Raw genomic sequence first — 19,230 nt, 5'->3', positions numbered from 1 at the left:
CTTCAGCCAGGCCCTGTAGCTATTCCTTCTCCACAAACCTGCCATGCCCCCTCACCCTCGCTATTGGAAAATTACTGCCAGTATAACCCTGTGTCCCTGCAAGGTATTCTCTTGATGTACCAGATATGTGACCCCGTCATGATGCTCACCCCAGCATGCCCTTAGCTTAAATCAGACCTCTGTCAGAGTATATTGTCTCCCGCTACTAACAAATGCCAACCTACCTCAGCCTCTTTTATGAATCCAGACCCACAGTGCAATCAATGTTATCATACTGGTTAAGATACTTAACTTGGTACCCCATATCAATCCCAATAAGTAATAATGTAAATACACAAATTAAATATATAGGTTTGCAATGATTTGCTCAAAGGAGTTGTGATGACTTTTATCTAGTGCATGTTTTATTAGTTTGTATTATGTTAGCAACCTGACCCTCACCCCACCGGGACACAGGCAGATGGACTTCATGACGTCCGCCCTCCTGCCAACTGGACAACCAACCCGGATAGAGCAACGCCCAAGGGACTAATTGCATCCATACTGTCTATCCAATCCCGAACTGGCCTAGCACCCTATGTTAGTAGTGTCATCTATGACGATGTTTCACTTTATATTGTCATGTATTTGTAATGTTTGATAGAGCGCTCTCAGGCAGCAGAGTCCTCTGGATGCCAATACTAGATAAAACATTCAAACTCTCACAACCTGTTCTCTTAGCCTTATTCCTCGCCTGGGGTGTGTCTCATTTATTTGTATTGCACGTGGTAAGACGGGGATGGGCTCTTACAGTAACTAGAGGATCCATCATATAATTCCTTATAATGCCCCACCCAGACATCATCTGGGATAGTATAGGTCAATTTGTAAAAGGCACTCCAGGATAGGGGGGCCCGTATTCACGGCCTTCCAAAATTTTTTGTGTCAGCTCTCATTCTCAGGTTTTTCACCCCTGCTCCTCAATCGACCACCATCCCTTGAGAGCAGGAGCTCTGACCGTGATCTTCATGCTTCAGGAGCAGTTACATCCATCTCCATCATACGTGGACATATAGGTAAGCTTTGGGCTTGTCTGTAAGCAGCCTGCAAAGCTCCACTGCTATGTCGCTACGCTTCTCCTAAATTACCCAAAATCATTGGCAACCCAACACCAACAATCACTGTGCATCCTGTATTCGATAGTGCAGCAACATTCCATCTCAATTGCTTTTTTATTTGAAAATCATCATGATATGCAACGAGGCTCCGTCCTTCCCAAGATGGCCACCCTGCTTCTGTGACCCATTCCATTCATCTAACTTTCGCTGGAGCAGCTCCTGGATTGGCTGCTGAAATCCTTTTTTCCCTATAGAATTCGCCGGCCTACAACGAAGGCACAGGAATAAGACACGGCTGACTGAGCTGACCGAGCGTGCCGCGTGTCCGTGCCCACAAACCCCTCATCTTTCGCCATCCGAAACTATTGTCTGTCTAGACATACCAAGTGAGACATTGCAACTCCCATTGCCATAAATTTTTAAATTGTTTTGTGTCTACTGCTATTCCTCTCATCCATTCCCTCATTTTCTCATGCATATTGGGTTGCTTACTCATCAGAGCAATCACCTCGCCATCATTACTCCGCGTCCGATTAGTAAAATCATCGCATTTATTTAAGGTCTCTATTGCAGTACTCACTGCTATAAGTGTTCGCTCTTGCTTGACGACCGTGAAACCCAGTGCATCTCCTAGTTGTGTTGCCTCGCTTGGTCGCGCGTTACCTACACTACCGCCCCCATGTGTTATCCAATTCGGGTATGCACGACTAGCATTCTCTGCCTTTCGCGCCTATTTTTACAAAATTGTATCCACCTTGCATGTGTCACCCATCGAAACGGGGATGTACTACCGCAATTGTCTTGATGCTCATGGGTATTTCTAAAGTATTGTCTCTATGCACATGACCCTTGCACAAACGATTCACATGATTAGCTCATTGCCCCCCTCAGTCTGATTACACTACTTCAATAGCTGTGCTATACATAACCACCCCAAATTGGTTACATCATTATTGTGCCATATATGACCTCTGGATTACGTTATGTAAATGTCGTGCCACATATAACCCGCCTGAACAGGTTATTTCAATGCTGTGCCATATATGACCTCTGATTATGTTATCTCAATGTTGTGCCATATATAACCTGCTGTAGCCTCTATCGTTCATGCCACCCCGCGCACATTACATTTTCAGCACCTAAACTGACTGCTCACCCAGCTTTGTTATTACGAACGCCCTGCGTCAGTCTGACTCTGTATTATTATTAATCATAGTATTAATCTTGATACTAATCCATCCCCCCAATGTGTGCTACCTGCCTGCCACTCAGTACCAGTATAATCGAGCCAGCTATCTCAATATGGTGCCTCAACAGGGATTATAGTTACTGACAACAAAACCTCTCTATACCATGGCATCCTTCCACAGAGCTACACTAGCCCTAGCATCCATTCTTCCACTAGTTCACCATGCCATCGCCTTCCCACCATCTCCTCCGACCACAACTTCACCTAATCTCAATCACCCAAGGGTAGTTCCCCTACTTATCACCAGCACTGACGCACTAAGCCCACTTGAATGGATACACTGCTTCACCTCATGTCCCACACCGCTCATCCCACTCGCACTCCACATAAGGAATCAAAGATTAGTCAATCATTTCCTCATCCATAAAACCACCAGTAAACCCAAAAACTCCACTTGCAACACCAGCCGTGACACAGTTCAACCTCATTCTAATGATACACCCAAAGACCCCATCTCCTTGCCACCAGTCACCAATATCATAGGAGCCCTCATCAAAGCACGCTCCCTTGTGACCCATGCCACAGAAATCTCTGATCTAATTTCTCTAAACTATTTAGACTTCCTTGCAGTTACAGAAACCTGGCTTCATCAGGCTGCAGGTTCAGCACTTGCACTAGCCATTCCAGAAGGATACAACATCCTCGGTGCTGACTGATCTGTAGGCAAAGGCGCAGGAGTGGCCTTTATTGCCAAATCCCACCTAGCCCTCAGAGCCTTGCACCAGTCTAGCTTTCCATCTGCGAAGCTCCTGTCGGTCAAACTAATGGTGTCACCCTCTCACACTTTACTCATGCACCTCATCTACCGACCTCCTGGTCCTGTACTCACTTTTGAGGAGGATATTCTGGACCTCCTCTCCACCCATACCAAACTAAGTTCCAAGACCATCCTCCTAGGAGACGTCAATTCGGGATTCCACGACCTGAATAACCCGCCACCGTAGCCGTGGACAACACCATCTCCAACATAGGCTTTGTGCATAGAATGACTACTCCCACCCACTCCAAAGGGAAATCTCTGGACTGGGTCTCCGATCTCAATTGTTCCATTATCCAAAACGAACCTGTTGCATAGTCAGACCATCCTCTTATTCTCTTCCCCATCACTGGTCCTCCTTCCACCAAAACCAACCCAGGACTGCCCTCGCTTTCTAGGAACTGTCGAGACATCACCTTAGATACCATCCAACCCTTCATTGGCAACCTCCTCCATGAGACCGTATTCTGCAATCTTGACCCACCCAATCTGGTAGACCTCTATGACAATACACTCAAATCTGCCCTAGACACAGTAGCCCCTCTCAACCTCAGGAAAGCCAAACCCCTGGCTCACCTTAACAAGTGGTTCACCCCAAATTAAAAAGTCTCCGTAATATAAAAAGATCAGCAGAAGCCATATGGCGCAAAACTCCATCCTTACTTCATAAAACTGCCTTCACAGCAGCCTCCACAGCCTATAAAAAAAGCCATCATCTCTGCCAAAAAAGACAACTATAACTCCAGAATCCAAAACGCCAACTCCAGATCCAAGGAACTCCTCAGCATACTAAAAGAACTTGAATCTCCTGCTGCACCCCCTCAAGACTGCATCAAAAACAATGAATGGTGTATTAAAATCCAACAAGCCCTAGCAGACAAAATAACCCTACTCCAAAACAAAATCAAAGCAAAAAAGGCAAGCCTTACCATTGCTCATCAGAGCCCTCACCACAACCCTGTCAGAACCCCCCCACCCTTGTACCCCGTTCTCCTTCACGCAAGTAAAGGATATCATAAAAAGCCTAAAACCATACCATTGCCAAGGAGATGCATGTCCGGCCACCATCATCAAGGATGGAGCCAAAAAACTAGCTCTGTTTACTAGCATACTGATCAATTCCACTTTCGCCTCCAACCAGAATCTCAACAACCTCAAGGAAGCCTGGGTTATGCCACTATTAAAAAAAAACAACCTCAACCCCAATGTTCCTACCAATATTTGACCCATCACAACCGTCCCGTTCCTTCTAAAAATTCTGGACTGCATAGTCGATTTACCTCTACTCTCCGCCCTCTGCAACTAATCCAGAACAGGACTGCAAGACTTGTCCTTGGCCTCAAGCCCTGGGATCGTATTTCTCCAGCTCTGAAATCTCTTCACTGGCTCCCTGTGGATGCAAGGATTAAAACCCTCTGCATTGACCACAAGGCTTTCTGGGGCCTGGGTCCAAAATACCTTCAGCTATCCCTCCACAAATACCTCCCCTCTCGAGCTCTTCGCTCCTCTACCTCCAACTAACTCAGGGTCAGTCATTTTTCTAAGAAACAAGCTGGGGTAGATCTCTGTCTTCGGCTGGGGCTTCCCTCTGGAACAGCCTCCCTGCCACTCTAAAACTTGAGGAGAACCATCTCCGGTTCCGGAAGCACCTCAATACCTTCCTCTTTTATTCTGCCTTCACTCCCCCTCTCCCCTGCTGATCTGTTCTCTCTTGGTACCGTGCGCCTAGCCACCCTCTGTCTTTTGGGCCCAGGTACCTGCTCATCCTGTCACCCTCCCGCATTGCCTCCGGGCCACCCCTTGCACTGGGGTCTGTATCTGGACCCATACAGCCCCCCCTTTTTCTTCATGCACTTATCAGACCTACCCTGTATGCTGCCTTAAACCTAGCACTTGCAAATTGCTGGCTGCATTTCCACTGTTTGTTGCCTTTATTATTTATTTATGTATTGTTATTTATCTGTTTCTCCTCTGCTTCGCACTTTCCCCTCCATGCACTTTTCCCCTCCCCCCTCTCTCATGCACTTGCGCATTCTCAATGTCACTGGGCCTAGTAAGATCGCTGTTTTGTTCTCCCCTGTTCCCCTCCCATGCCTTTTCGCGCTCTGAAACACTTGTGTACGAGCTCAATAGAAATAATATCAATCAATCAATCAGTCTACAAATCCAGAAACACCTAGAAGAGAATAACATCCTAGGACTCAGACAATCTGGTTTCAGACCCAGACATGGAACAGAGACAGCCCTTTTAGATTTTAAAATACAAATGGACGAGGCGAAGGACAAAGGTAAACTGGCAATGGTACTACTGCTGGACTTATCCGCTGCCTTTGACCTCGTCGACCACCAAATACTAACCAAAACACCTGACCACAGCAGCAGCCTTTTCCTTGGATGCCACCGACTGGATTGACTCATTCCTCTCACACCGAACCACCAGAGTCTTTTCTCCCTCTGCATCAGACGACCCAACCCCCAGATGGTGTGGGGTCCCTCAGGGCTCCTGTGTCTCACCCACACTATATAACATCTTCACAAAGCTTCTATTTGACTGTCTGGATAACTTGGGTGTCGTCTACACCAATTATGCAGATACTCAAGTCCTCATTCACCTCACTGGCTGCTATGAACATGATTCCAAACTGCTTAACAACATCTACTTAGAAATTCAAGCCTGGATGGCAACCAACGGCTTGTGTCTCAACGACGATAAAACAGAGTTAATGATTGTGGGTACCCAGGCACGCCTGAACAAACTCAACACCAGATACTCATCAATCATTATTGATAGCAACATGATCAAGGTTTCTAAAGAGATAAAAACATTAGGGGTCTATCTTGATTCAACTCTCTCTCTAAAAAAACAGGTTAATAGTGTTGCTTCCTCAACAGCCTACAAAAACAAATTGATCTATAGCTGCAAGTATTTCCTATCACCAAGTAGCTGCCTAATACTAGCCAGAGCTCTAGCTTTGTCGAAAATTGATTATTGCAACACTATTCCTCGGCACCTCAGAACACAACTTAAACAAACACCAAGTGCTACAGAATAATTCTCTCAGAGCTGAAATCAGCCTCCCTAAAAATTGCCACATCTCCACACATAGACAGAACGCCAACTGGCTACCTATCCATGATAGAATCACGCTACGTACTCTTGCCATCACCCACAAATGTATGGCCAATGCAACCCCAAAATACCTGGCTGACAAAATCTGTGTACAACAGCTCACTCGCATCACCAGATCTGCACCTTCACATAATCTAGTGGTCCCGAGATACAATCTCAAAACAGCAGGTGGAGCCAGCTTCCCAGTCCAAGCAGCCAAGCACTGGAATTTCATCCCTACCCCCCTCAGACAGGAACCCTCCTTTCTCAGCTTCAAAGCCGGCATAAACGACTGGCTAAGCAACAAACCCCCATCGTAAGAATTAATATCCTATCTTACACCACTTACACTCACTGCTAACCTAGCCCTTGACCCTTGCGTAACCAGAGTCTTCCTCTGGCCTCTCTATTCCTACTGTTGCCCACATGTTTACCTCCAGGCACCCCATGTTGACTCATTTGTAACCAAGGGTTCATATGCACTTTCATTTTCTTGTTGTCTGAAATCTGTATAACATTGCATGTATGTATCAGTAAGTCTAAAGTGCCCAGCTACCACAGGGTTAGGTGTGCTATACAAATAATAAACAAATACCAGTACAAAAAAATGGGGTATTGAGTCCCTCACGCCTTTTTGGAGGTCCTCTGGCTTTTACTCTGCAAAGGGCTCTTAGCTTTCTCACCCCACTGTTGGGTATTTCTGGACATACTCTCCTCCCTGCTCCCAGGAACAGCCACGGTTAGTTCTCAACATCGGCCTCATCTTCGGTTGTGGGTTCTCAGGCTCATCGGCACCATGGACTGTGGACACAGGTTCCCCACTTTGCAGTTGTGCAGTGCTTTATTGCCTACTCAGTCAAGCATGACTGACTCTAGACTGACCTGCTATCAGCAGCATTTAATGGGCTTCTTTCCTGCTACACATCTGACACCTTCCGCCTCAGCATGCAGCTTAGCTCTGGCCTCCAGGTAAATGTTCTCTCTCAAGGCTTGCTCCGCAGGGCTTCCTCTGCAAGTTCCTCTCCATCTCATGCTGTTTGGTTGCTGTTTTTAGAATTCCAGCTGCAATGAGATGGAATGTTACATTATTTCTGTGTTTCTTGTAATGAGTGTTGAACATAAGGGTCAGAAACTATGGCAGTCACTTCTAAAAGGTAACAAGTACAATCATATTGCTCAATCCCCATATAGCCAACACACACATGGAACCTATCACAGGAGGATGGAGTAATACAATCCCGTTTTGAGGATTACTTGCTCACCGAGGGGGAGTCAACCCCAGGGGGAGTCAGCTTGCCATGTTCCCTAGATGGAATTAGGCTTTGCAAGGCCACCTCCATAGTACCATAACGGGTGGCTCCCCCTTGGGAAGAAGGGATGAATTCTCTTGATTCATCAAACGTGCTTTGAATGCTAAGTAACACAAGGTGAAGAGCACCTGGACAGCTCAGCCCTGTATGTTGACATTATTTAGACAATTTATTTTGTATCAATACATTCCTTCTCTCCACTCCTTCACCTGACAGTGAGTGGTTAGAACAGTGTATGGTTGGTTGTACATTCAAGGCAGTCAAACATTTCTATACCAAATTGTTAATGAATTGGGAGGCCTGATCTCTGTTAATGCTAACAGGAATCCAAACTCTTGCCACACAATCCCTGTCCAGACATTTGACAACACCACCAGGATATATTGCCAATTGTGGCAACAGGGAAACTGCAGAAAACCAATCTGGGGATTAAGAAAATGGTCCATGATAAACCCCATGGGTGGTGGGGACTGACATTCTCAAATTAATTTGTTGGCACACAACACACCTTTTACAATATTCCTGGAGCATTTTTGAAAACTTAGGTGCAATCCAATGTTATTTCAGAGACATTATCATTCTGCTTTTGCTCACATGTTCCTAAACATGATATATTATTACAAGGTGTGGAAGTAATATCTTTGAGGCAAAACACCAACCTTGGTCATCTCTCCACAGGGAGTCCCCCATGCAACTGATATCCCTTTCGTATCAATCCATACATTCTTCACACTTAAGGACATATTTTCCTGCATCTTGGACAATGTCTTTAAAGTCCTTTAAGGAGAAGGTTCTGGTGCACCCTTTACAAGTAGGATGTACTCATCCTCTGATTCTGTCACCGTCGCTAACTTTGCTGTTGAGTCTGATTAACAATGCTTGTTTATCTCATTATCCAGGGGCTATGAGCAGCACATTTAATTATGACAATCATTTCTAGGAGTATTATAGCATCTACGAGTGCCTTTACATACCGACTGTTATTAGCAGGGAAACCGAGTTGATGTTAAAAATGCCCTTTGTTTGCAGAGTTGAACAAAGTCATGGGCTGCCCCAAAGGCATACCTAGAATCTGTATAAATGTTGATAGATTGTTAAGCAAGAGGCTCATAGCCCTGAGTGAAAGACACCAACTCTTCCATTTGCTTGAAGGTAACCCAAGGCAGACTCCTGCTCTCCACCACTTCCCCAAGAATTACTATCACATACCCTGACACCAATTTCCCATTTTGGTCCCGATTACATGACTCATTCCACATTTTTTTTAGATCTGCATCAGATAAAGGGTGTCAAGCAAGTCCCTTTGTGGTGTTGTTACTGATTTTCTACTGACACCTCAGTTCCACATCATGCGGCAGTGGAATGGGTAGAAGGGATGACATGTTCAGCACTGGACATCTAGTTAAAGTGATGTTAGAAGAATTTAACAATATAATCTCACATTTACTTGCACATGAAACATAAATATGTTGGTCTTGAAAGCTTTCAGAAGAGAACCCAGATTTGTATTCTTGCACTGTTCCACTGGTAGTGCGGCTGCAGCCACTGATTGTAAACAATGTGGCAATCTGGTTCCAATTCCTCACTGTAATATGCCACAGGTTGATAATGGAAACCATACTACTGAGTTAACCATATTACTGAGTTAGAACAGGCAGGGCAAATCTATCCTCATGGCAGTAAGTTTTTTATAAGTGGGCAACCCAAGGACAGGCACTTCTACCAAGCTCCTATGTATGTTTCTGAATGCTTCTTCAGCTTCAGGAGACTGTTTTAATGGTTCTGCCAAGGTCTAAAACTGCAAAGGCTTAACACTTGCAGCATAGAACAAAATCTACTATCAGCAATATCCTTCCATTCCTAAAAATGATTTCATTTGTGTATCAGTTTGGGGTCTTGGGATCTTGTAAACTGCCTCATCAAGCGATGGCGCTATCATTTGATGACCCAATGTAATGTCATCTCCAAGTAGTGTATTACTTTCAATTCCTGCTTAGATACCTTCTGAATTGTGTCGGCTTCATAGGAAGTGGATGCATTAGCAATTCATCAAGATGCTTAAAAGCACTGATCTCCAGGGCAAAATTACAACATCCACATCTTTACTGAACAGTTGGGCAATCAGAGTAGGGGTCTCAGTACATCCGAGGTGGTAACCAAATACAGTTGTACTGAATCGCTTCTCTAAGGCGTTCAAAACACCTACTTTATCCAAATTAATAGTCCCTTTTAGTTGGAACTTGTTAGAACAGCTGCCCTTAGCCAGCAGATGTCACAGTTCGAGAAACCAGCACTATTGAAATGTATGTACATGAAATGAGCATTGGTATCCCTCGAAGGGTTCTACACATGCTTCAATTTCTCTCTGCCCATCTCTGTCCCTCTTTTAGAAGCAAATGCCCCATTCACAATTGCCCCATGTAATCGCCACTGGATCACATACTCTGTGACTCCACTTATGGTCCTGAGAAGTGAGGGGATTTAACAGAGGCTCACTGGAGTGGTGCTGTCAAGGGATATAGGGCACTCTTGCTACGTGAATACTCTCCCTTCCCTATTTATGCTGTGACCTGTGGGTGATCCATTTTTCCCCTTTTGCCCTATTCATCTCCTTTTTATTCCCTATCTACAACAGCTATCAAAACAGAAAGAGTCCCTCTCAAGGGCCCTCAACCAGAACCTATTCCAATATAAAACTAGAGCCAGAATGCATTAAAACCAAATCCAGATATACCAGAGAGACCACCGACTCTTCACAAACAGCCTACCTAAATTGCTACTGCCAATATCTTGCTGGATCTATTTCAGGGTAGAAGTAAAACACAACATATAATACCACAATCATAAAACAGGCAAACAGTTGGACTACGATGAAATAACCATCCCACAAGTGCCACCCCATGTATGCATATCCCTGAAACCAATCTTCCTGATGGTTACCCATCTCAGCAAACCCTCCGCTCCCCTGAGTCACTGTCGCAGACTAACCAATGCTGGGCATCCTCCTCCCACTATCCCTGGGACTTTTTTAATGCAGGAAGGGGGGGTCTTTTTGTAGCAAGGATTAACAACTATATGCACATTATTGCCAGGAAAACAATAGAGCATGCAGAAGATATCTTTGAAGCTATCCAAAACAAGGATCAACCGAGATTCTGCAAGCTTATGTCAGCTGTCTCAATAGGAAATAATGAATTTGGACCAGAAAGCATCTTTGGTAAATTATGGTATGATAATTTTAGTGATCTGTATTGTGAGGCATGGGGGTTTGCTGATAACATCGGTGGACCATGAATTGATGAGGATGATACTGGTTTTGACCCTTTGGTATTCATGATAAATGAGATTACCATGGCAATGGCCCTACCAAAAAAACGTCAAAGCTCCTGGGTCAGATAGAGTGCCAGTGAACTTGTTTAAATCAGAAAAGAAAGTCTGTGCACCATCTCTATTGTGCCTCTTAACCGCCACAATCTACTTCTCCGAGACCACACCAAAATCTTGGAGAACCACTGAAATTGTACCATTATACAAAAAGGGAGCACACGAGCAACCAAGTAACTATTGCCCAATCTCTTTACTTGATACGGCAGGTAGAATGTTTGCCAGAGTTTTATTGGGCTGCATAAAGATTTGGGTTGAAGATTGTGCTCTGATAAAACACCTTTGGCCCATCTTCAGAGAAAGCACAAATACGATAGATCATTTTTTCAGATTATTTTTGTTCATAGAAATGTATGTTACATTTAGAGGGATGCATTTTTATATACTATTTATTGACCTTCGTACTGCCTTTGATGCTTTAGCTCATAGAAAACAGGGGGAAACCTAACGTGATCAGGGAATCCCCAATACTTTGTCAGCATTGTTGTTGCTCTATAGTGGTAAAAAAGTAGCGGTTTGGTGGGGCCTGGGTGGTGATATCTCAGAACTTTCAAGGAACAAAAGGAAGTGCAGCAAGACTGTGTGCTTTCACCAACATGAATTTCCCCGGGCATAAAAAGTAGAATTGATAAGCTTCTTGTTTTTCTCACTGATGCTCCAACCTTAGCTGCAGAGAAGCACCCAGCGTCGTTACTTGCTGATGATACGGTCCTTCTATCATTAACACTGTCTGGGATGAGGAAACAGCTACAGATATTTCAAGGGTTTTACATGGGAAGGTTATTAGATATTAATGTTGATAAAACTAAATCCATTGTGATTAAAAAAAGGGAATAAGAAAACAGCTCACCTGCACCATAGCATTGGATAGAGGCAAAATTGAGCAGGTCAAGGTATTTGATTACTTAGGAATGAGATTTACCAACTTGGGCAAATAGAATCAAAATCTAGATTATGTCAGCGTCTCCATTTCTAGAAATTGTGAAGCAATTGCTAAATCTACTCAGTAGCCTAGTAAAGGAGCAGCAAAGTCATAGATGGAAGTTTATAAATTACAAGACAGACAAGTGGCATTGTGTGAGGCAGAGGTTAAGGGTTACATTAGCTATGCAAAGCTTTGTGTGAGTGAAAATGGTTTTCTAAAGAACATTTTGGGTACCTAATAGCACTCCAGTAATAGCACTGCACGAAGATCTAGATTTTCCCGTTTCTGATAATATTATGGTGATTAGACCTATTTTATCAAGGATTAGATTGTGGAGTAGGCCTCAGTTGAACAGATATAGGGATACTGTGCTAGAAATACTTGCACAGGAGGGTGGTACATCGTTGCCTTTCAAAGGTGCATAACGATCTCTAGATAAATCCATCAAGATTATTGATGGATATTAACACAAAAGAGATAGTTAAGAAAGATGTTCAGGCTAAATGCAGGATGGATCTGCTAGGCTGGATCTCTGGCTCCTTGTCACTGACTTCATAGATTGAAACAAAGCTTACACTAGGTTTTGAGGCTTACTTAGAGTTATTGAAGCCAAGATGAATGCGTACAATCTACATGAATCTAAGATTTGGCATTCTTCATCTCACATATAAAATGAATAGATGGGATAATAAGCTGTCAAAAAATGTCTGCTTTGTAAGTACAGAATTGAAACAATTGATCACCTTTTTAGTCTGCCCATTGTACATTTTCGGAGTGTGTATTTGCCAAATAAATAATGATGAAGTGAACATATTTTCAGTTGCTATACATTTATACAGGGCATGGCTTAAGAGAGCAGTATTACTAAAGACAGAGAGTTTAACATTGTGAAATACAGCAAGCATCAGTTGTCTAGTACACCAATCATCAGTTAATGGGGGTTATATCTATAAGTGGTTTTATAGAGCTGTGCTAGTAGTGGTTTTGTATGATGTTTGTTAATGTGCCAATATGATGTGTTATGCTAATGGATCTATTCTATTTTGTTTGGAAATTGTATGGAGTTTTATGTTGAATAGTGTACCCTGTATGCCTAATGATTTTAGATAGATATACGGCAAGGAATTAATGAACAAGTAATCAAACTTTTGGCCTGTTAACTGATTCATTCAAACCTCACCTTTTGCCAGATGCCTAGTTGTATAGACATACGACCACCTGTCCATCAAAACCTCTGTAAGGTGTATAAAAGGCTGTCTGGGACGTTATTCCCTCCTGCCGCTTAACATTCTCATTAATACAGGGGGTAGTCCCTTCTCACTACTAGTGAAAAAAATTGTGTGCAACCATACTGCTTCTGGGTCAACAAGGCTGCCATCATACAACTTCCAGTGTTATCTTGTCTGATAAGGGGAATAGGGCCTCCGCCCCATGACCATTTTTGATCTGACTGAATGACCCATTGCCCTAATCACCTTGTGCTGGTATGATCTACTAGCTTTAGTCCAGCGACCTTGTCCCAGTAACCTGACATGTTTGAAAAGGGTCTTAGTGAGATGGTTTAGCTCACATGCACAGTCCAGTTCTTACAGGACACCATTTGACTACAGCGAATAAGGGAGAGGGCTTTTCCCTAGCGGAAGCATGCTAAAAGAAAGACAAATAATATACTCTAAGGCCTGAGGCTGAGATTGAAATCATTGGAAAAAATTGGCAGAACAGTCCTTTGGGAAGATGTACTTGAAAAGGAATCCCCTCCCTTCCTCTGGTAGCCCCATTAACTTCTTACTGCAAAGACACTGAGAACCTGAATCTTCAATTACCTCTATTCCTGCTTTCAACCTCTTTTCCTTTATTTCTCTACTTCCACCTGACTTTGTAACGTAACTAGCGCCTTGATGCCTCTGGGTTGGGTGCGCTTTTACAAATGCAAAAATAATTAAATAAATAAATACATTGTTTGCCTTCTTTTATTAGTCATCTTTCGATGTATTAATATATCCTGGTGAATGCTCAGGGGCAAGTGACAGCGTATTGCATGCATTAATACCAGTGGATAAAGAAGTGCAATGTTGAAGAACTCCACTATGAAAGCAAAATACTTTGAGGAAGCCATTTTATTCTCTGAAACTCTATGGCGAGTTCACATGTCTAACAATCTAGAGATCCACCGTGTGACTGGACTGCTTACTGTTTCTATTTGTCCCATTTTGTAGCAGCACAATTTCCTGCCCTGCTCCCATGCCCAGTGAATCTGCGAGAGGGAGATGTACTCTGCAAATTGGGATGTGCTATTGATTATATCTGGACTGAGTGTATTTCGATATTCCCACTGAACATGCAAATCAATGTACTGTTATGCTCCTATATGATGAAACGGTACAAGTCCAGTATGGAAGACAAGGCTTTACATGAGCCTAGAGCTAAGATGCCTCAAGGTGGTTATCTTGATTTTTCCGAGGTCAATATTTCACCCCCGGTTCTAAAACAAAATTTTGGAACAGTCCATGCAAATTTCTGGTAGACATCTTTGACAACTGAGGCTTAATTCCATAAAAAAGGTTGACCACTTAAGCTATGCCTGCAGCTTACGCCAAACATGATCATACAAGAAAGGCAACATTAGATTACTTTTTTGCACATAAGATTTATGTATCTCTTTTTGCGTGCTTTAATTTTGTAGTTACTAGTGTGACTGACCACCCATATTAATCCTTGGATATAAATGTGAGTGCGAGTGAGTTTTTTACCAGGCGAAACAAAATCCAGTAAATCTGGGTGCCATGTTATCAGATTCGACAACAATTTGAAGCTTGTGCCTCAATTTATGCAGACCTGCCGCTGTTTGTTAAATGTAACATGTAGACATTCTGCTAGTTAGATGTATGATGTTTAAGCATATTCAAAGTGAGTTAAAATGATTATATAGGTCTGTACCCAGTAAAAGGAATATAATGCACAGGACCACGTCTATGAGAAAATGCGATGCTGCTATTCATATTTTTTTTTTAAAGAACTGAGAATTAACAGCTGATGTGAGCTGCACAGACAATTGGAATTAAACAAATATGCTGAACCAATCTAATCTCACACAGGTTGACTTAATTGGTATAAGAAGTAGAATAAACAAGACCAACAGAGCCCAGGGCTGGGAAACTTTGCTGACAGCCATTGAACCATTTCAACTTAAGCTATCACTGTAATGGAATAGTATTCACAAGATGGTTCAAGGAGCAAAATAGTCCCAAATACATCATGATATAGGTTAATTCAAATAGTGCACAGATAATACACACAATACATTGCATTTTACAAGTTATATTGTAAAGTACAATGCAGTAGATGTCAAAGTCAATGTATGTGATGTTCTGAATGTGATCAAGAACCTAAAGAAATATAGGGCACCAGGCTCAGTTGGCCTTACAAACATGGTGATGGCGATGCAACCAGAAACATGGGTGCATATCCTTACAGAGATATTTAATTATTCCATGACTAAAACTCGCATATACCACTTGCATCTGCTTACACAAAAAAAAGTGACTGTAAAAATGGTCTAGTTACAGAATGATAACACTTTTAGATACTTCAATCAAAATATTTCCAGGAATAGTATTAAGGGAACTCAAGATCTCGGCCACTAGGAAATGGGTAATCCCTGCATTCCAGACTGCTTTTCACAAAGGTTTCTCCACTATACATCAATTGATGATTATAAATATTTTAGCAACACAAGCCGTATGCTGGGCAATCCATTGCTATGTGCCTTCCTTAGAACACACATATGCATTTCATCAAGTCTGCAGGGGATGTCTGTGGAACACATAGGACCAATGGGCCTGGATCCTAGGTTGCACATACATTCAACCACAAGAGTGAGTCTGGGCACTGAGGGGGGAGTTTGAAATAAGTTAAAAACTGGCCACGTCCTAAAACAATATTTTGTACTGCCCCATTCTTTTGAATGTTTATTTAGTCATCCTGACCCTGGCCATAGGGAGGTTTGACAGGATCCTAACTAAAATGGGATTGGAAAATCTAGGTTGATCAATGTATTGGCATTTTTGACCACACTGAAGTGGTTTAGCACCAAAGTCTAATAGCAATGGAGCCACACTCCCAGGTGAATCATCAGGAGATGCATTAGCAACAACACAAAGTTATGGTATTTTCCAATAGGAAAGCTGGGAAGAACCGTTTGGAAATAATCTGTGCATTTGATTGAACATGTATCAGAATTCAGCTATGCAAGCATATTTTTAAATGATCAATCATATGAGAATTAAATGGTTCGAAAAAAGGGAAATAAAAGCTTACCATTTATGGCTGTGTTCAAATGTTTCCAATATACATATGGAGGCTATATGCGAATGCCCATAGGTGCAGAATATAAACCCACATGAATTCCCTATATATTACATGGACTGGAGTCAAGAATCAAAATAAATGTTGACTGGCTTACTAAATGGGTGGGGACATCCTGGCGACTGATATGGTGCCTGTCCAATGGAAACCTAGTTCCCCATATATGCTGTGAACTGAGTCTTTGTTTTCTTTTTCTCTTTAGTTTGGATCAGAAAGGGGCTTTAAACTTTCAACTAGAAACATATTGAATACGTTCTTTTCCATGGTGATTGCAGGGGAAAAAAGCTAGAAAGCCTCTTTGTGAAACAACATTCAAAACAAACATGTTATAGGAACAATTGGCAGATAAATTGCTACTTTCCCCAAGCTACTTTAATACAAGATTGTAAACTAAAAATGGCCGAGATTGAAGTGAGAGTTTACAGGATCTGGCCTCCTATACATACACACAGACACACATGCATACATATATTGCACCTTCTTTTTTCCAAACAATGCACACAAAAACCACACTAACGTGAGATTTGAAATAAAACAACTTGAACATTTAGAAGTTACAGGCCCTAGGATGAATCGTAAGAAACAGCAGAGGACCTGCAAATAATGTAAAGATTGTAATGCCATGGAAACATTTGATCATTTACTGTAATAAAAGGAGTATTCCCTATACACTAGCTAGATAATTAAATGAGACATTTGGGAAACTAGAAGAGTGAACACATGGTTGAGCTGTGTACATGATAACCAGCTGTCACTAACAATGGCTGTTTTGAGGCTTTGGGAACATCTGAAAAAAAGGATATCAAGTAATAAATTAGGTGTTATTTTCGACATGCAAAGACTGTGCTTGAAGACCATTACTGGATTGTATTAATTGTATTGGCTGTTTGTTTGAAATCAGCAGAAATCCATCATATTTGATATTATATTAGTGGGAAATGTTTATGTACAACTATTGTGCACTTGAAAACATAATAAGTGTAATGCACTTACCCTTCAATGGCATTTCGTATTTTCGTGCAGAGGGAAGCTTACTCCAAGACAGTCAAAGTTGCTTCTTACTGGAGAATACATCAAGGATTGGCACATGTACTGTGTCAGTGTTACAGATTTACGAGCCTTGCTCGCTGATAAGTGGACAGTTGTGTATCAGTTTCGTGCCTCTGTGTTCAGTATCAGGTGATTGCCCGCCCCAATCTGACAAGGGCTGCACCCGTTCTTTCATACTGAAAGCTAGGGACATGGGTTGCTCTCCCAAAGAGGGTTGACACGTCTACACGCAGGTTAAACTAATGGCATGCTGTAAGATGGTGTAATGGAGCATGGTGCTCTGGTTAGTTCCGCCCATTTACTGTAGCCTCTTTGCTCAGTACGGATGAGAGCTGGAAATCCGAGCAAGTCCTTAAAGCCTGTGAAATGCAGCGTCCCTGATAACGCAAAGAGTGAAAATGGTTTGAAAATATATGTGTGAAATTGAAATACATTTCCTGATTTCATTAGTTGCTCGTTTAGAAACAATCATCACACTTTTAAAGTTCCAGGCAATGTTCTGCATTATAAAGAAAGGTAACAAAAAAATGCTTTTCTTGCATTTAGTAGTTTTAGAAGGTTTGTCGGATTTTCAAGCTCCATGGGGGGTGGAGCTGGGGGGGGGGGGGTTGAAAGAATGCGATGCGGATGCAGCCGCTGACACCCTGCACAGCACATGTGATGGAATGCATCCTTGATGTAGTTTTCTGAAGACCTGGGGCTCAAGCACATGTTCTTACATTCAGGAGGGGTGTGTGCTGTGCCCCGAGTTGTACATTCCTATACAGGCATCGTGCGCAACGATGTGATTGCAGCCTTGCAGCACATTTTCAGGGATGCCAATCAGAATAAACGGACTGAAACCAAACGCATCATCTGCTTAACTTGCCATCAGCCTCAGAGGTCTAGAAGTTGTTTCATGCTTTCAGAGGCATGGCCGTTTTTCTGGATTTCATGAAGATTATTCTTCAAACAAGCTATCCTCTTAAAAGGTACTGGTAAATGTTTTCAAAGGAGGTGGATAGATATTGTTCAATAATGGACATGAGTGACAGAACACATCAAGACAGTGGGGGTCGTGGAGGTTGTCCCTCCCCAGAACAATTTTTAAAATATAGATTTCAAATTGTGCATTTTACCGTTTAAACTTGTGTGAACATTGGATAAAAAGTTATAGACTTTCAATCGGTTTTATGGGTAAAACATGAAAGATTCCAAAGATGTCAAGCCACTATAAGTACACAGAAGCCTTTTGCAATGCATGTTTCCGATATCTGTGCCCACAATATATGTTAGCATTGCTATTGAAAGGACACCCATGATGGCGTTTCCGATATTCTGAGTACAGATACTATAAGTACGCACTTGTGATGTCTTTGCCCAATAATCACAGTACTGCTACTGTACGTATACAGTCATTATGGCTTTGCCAATAGTTCTAGCATTGCCACAGTATTTGCGCACACTCAAATGTTGGCCATACTCATTAAGTACAGAACTGCTAACTTACATGGCAACTAATTATGGCTGCGTCCAATAATGCCGCTACAAATACTGTATGTTCAAACTCATACTGGCTTTGCCAAATATTCCCAGTACTGCTAATTTAGGTACACATTAATTTTGGCATGTATGCAGTAATTGAAGTATGTCGCTGTAAAATGAGAACGTCGTATTAGCTCTGGCAATAAATGTCATTTTTAAAGTAGTTTACCTTTAGAAGAACTACTATCATTGTCAGACCACCTGCCGCTGTTATTCTCTACCCCTCCTCCCAACCTGCTCCCACTTCTGCACACCCACATACCCGACATCTAGGAATGTACACATATTTCATAGTTCACATACACATACACGCACACACATCCAGACATGCACAACCCCTCATATGTACACAGGCATATATGCACAAAGGGTTTTGTTTGTAACTGACCTGTGCTCCAGCAGCCACAGTAATCTTGGACAATCTCTTTCCTCACCTGATGTTCTCCTCATGTGTGGCCTG

General features: G+C 42.4%; 1 long non-coding RNA gene across 1 annotated transcript in view; it reads right to left on the bottom strand.

The window, feature by feature from the left end:
- Positions 1 to 7,100: 7,100 nt before the first annotated feature.
- LOC138527916 (uncharacterized) overlaps positions 7,101 to 19,230 on the bottom strand; it is a 366,749-nt gene continuing 354,619 nt past the window's right edge. The window contains exon 3 of the long non-coding RNA XR_011284086.1: positions 7,101 to 7,274. This is a non-coding gene — a long non-coding RNA (uncharacterized lncRNA). The remainder of the gene's footprint in view (positions 7,275 to 19,230) is intronic.

This window comes from Ambystoma mexicanum, chromosome 7q (assembly GCF_040938575.1).
Source record: "Ambystoma mexicanum isolate Mex_15411 chromosome 7q, UKY_AmexF1_1, whole genome shotgun sequence".
Taxonomy (NCBI): Eukaryota; Metazoa; Chordata; class Amphibia; order Caudata; family Ambystomatidae; genus Ambystoma; species Ambystoma mexicanum.
The sequence above is the reverse complement of the archived record's forward strand: the minus strand, read 5'-3'. Positions and strand labels throughout refer to the sequence as shown.